Source organism: Megalopta genalis, unplaced genomic scaffold, assembly GCF_051020955.1.
Source record: "Megalopta genalis isolate 19385.01 unplaced genomic scaffold, iyMegGena1_principal scaffold0033, whole genome shotgun sequence".
NCBI lineage: Eukaryota > Metazoa > Arthropoda > Insecta > Hymenoptera > Halictidae > Megalopta > Megalopta genalis.
In genome coordinates this window covers 1,677,501-1,680,000 of record NW_027476102.1, presented here as the reverse complement: position 1 = coordinate 1,680,000, position 2,500 = coordinate 1,677,501, and the positions used below count along the sequence as shown (strand labels likewise).

At 53.1% G+C, this 2,500-nt stretch overlaps 1 pseudogene; it reads left to right on the top strand.

Moving 5' to 3' along the window:
- LOC143261051 (large subunit ribosomal RNA) overlaps positions 1-2,500 on the top strand; it is a 10,396-nt pseudogene that overhangs the window by 3,883 nt on the left and 4,013 nt on the right.

Genomic DNA, 2,500 nt, shown 5'->3' with positions numbered 1-2,500 from the left:
GCCCGGTGCAGGCTCAAACACCAACCGTTGGCGAGATGGTGGAGTACTGGACACCTATGCTCACCAGTCCTTCTGTCCCCATTGAACACCTTCATCCAGTTCAGGAAAGGGAGGACCTGCATTGGATCGCTGAGCCGGTTCGTGGCCATGAGATCCAGGCCAATGAGATCCCGCTCTCCTCGGCATCGGGTCTCGATAACATCTCGAGCAGGCAATGGAGGAGTGTGCCAGTAGTTCTAAGAACCTTATTTTATAATGTCATCCTTGCGGTAGGAGCATTTCCATCTGAGCTCCTCATCAGCAGGACGGTATTTATCCCTAAGAAGGACGGAAGCTCAACACCATCCGAGTTTCGTCCTATAAGTGTGGCTTCAGTCGTCGTTCGTCAGCTGCATAAAATCTTGGCGGTGAGATTGGCAAAAGCCGGTCTCATCGATGAGCGGCAACGAGGAGTACACGATGGCTGTGCTGAGAACGTGCTTGTACTATCAACTGCCCTTCGTGACGCACGGAGCTGCTTAAAGCAGCTTCACGTTGTGTCCTTAGATGTGGCCAAGGCGTTTGACAGCGTTAGTCACCATGCCATAACATCGGCACTAAGGGGATTGGGACTCCCGGAGCTCTTTGTGAGGTACATAACAGCGACGTACCGTAATAGCCGAACCGTGCTTCAGGTCCGTGGAGAGACATCGGATCCGATCCGGGTAGCGAGGGGTGTGCGGCAGGGCGATCCCTTGTCGTCCCTGCTATTCTCGATCGTCATGGACCGGGTGATAAGGGTGTTACCCGAGGAGGTCGGCTATGTTATCAGGGAGCAAAGGGTCAATATACTGGCGTATGCGGATGACCTGATCTTGTTCGCGTCGTCCGTTTCAGGAATGCAGGGCATGCTTCGAACGGCTGAGGAAGAGGCACGAAAGTATGGGTTGGAATTCAACTCCGATAAATGTCTGGCTATGTCCATCCAGATCGCTGGTAAAGAAAAGAAGTACAAGATACTCTCCGCCAGCAAATTTGAGGTCAACGGTCGGTCTATAAAACAACTGGGACCTACCGAGGGCTTCCGATATCTGGGCATTAAGATCTCGCCAATGGGTATTGAAAAACCTGGGGGCAAGCTAGACAGAGAGTTGGCCAATATCACCAAGGCGCCACTCAAGCCTCAACAGCGCCTCAAGATCTTGCGCTGTTTCCTCATTCCGCGTTTTTATCACCAGCTGGTTTTGACAAGATGCCCACTTAAAATCTTGAAGGCATTAGATAAACAGACGCGGCTGGCCGTTCGAAGGTGGTTGCGTCTGCCCAAAGATGTACCACTTGGGTATTTCCACGCCAGTTGCAAGGAGGGTGGACTTGGCATCCCCGCGTTTCGAACATCGATACCGGGTATGATGCACGCCAGGTTAACATCAATGGCGAGGTCCTCCTGTGCGGCTGCAAGAGATGCCTCCCAACATCCGGCGGTTGTGGCAGCGGTTCGACGGGCGGAGAGTGCTCTGACTATCCAAGGTCGGGCGCTTTTCCGACCTGAGGATCGTGCCAAATACTGGGCATCTTTACTCCATCAGTCTAACGATGGAGGAGAATTGCGTGAGGCTGCTAGAGTCATCGATAGCAGCTCTTGGGTTGACGCCTGTTCTGCGGGGATCCCCGGCAGGGATTACGTGCAATATCATCATGTACGTATTAACGCCCTGCCCACCAGAGTAAGAACATCAAGAGGCCGTCGTGGGAATGGGGCTCCTGTGTTGTGTCGTGCTGGGTGCGCCGTAACGGAGACGGCGGCACACATAGTGCAGGGATGTCACCGGACTCATGGGGGTCGAATACTCAGACACGATGCCATATGCCGAATCGTAGCATTTGGTCTGAGGCAGAGTGGGTGGAAGGTTAGGGAGAATCCGCATTATGTCCTGCAGTCGGGTCTGCAGAAGCCTGATTTGGTGGCCTTTAAGGATGGAGCTGTCAGGGTCATCGACAGCCAGGTCGTTAGCGGTGCGACGTCGCTTAATGATGCACATGCGAGGAAAGTCGCTAAATACGACACCCCGCTGTTAAGGCATCGCGTCGCCCAGGAATTTGGGGTTTTGGCGGAAGCTGTTGGAGTGACGTCGGTCACCATCTCCTGGCGCGGCGTGTGGGCATCGCTCTCGGCTGAATCGATCTCCGCACTAGGACTCAAAGGGCTCTTAAGATCAATAACTACGAGGGCCCTTCAGGGATCGCACACGAACTGGACAAGATGGAATAAGATGACAAACAACATCTGTCATCCGGGTAATAGGGAGGGCGTTGGGTGATCGCCCGATTCACGGCCACTGTAATGGGCAACCTGGGCCCCAACATCGCAAATTCGGCACCAGGAAATAAAGCCGTCCTCCGCCATAACATCTAGGCGTGAGAAGAGAGAGGTTTTTAGTGGGTATAAGGAATCCCACACTACCACGTCGAAGAATTCCGTGGTGTCTATAAAAGATTTTCCTCTCTATAAAAAAAAAAA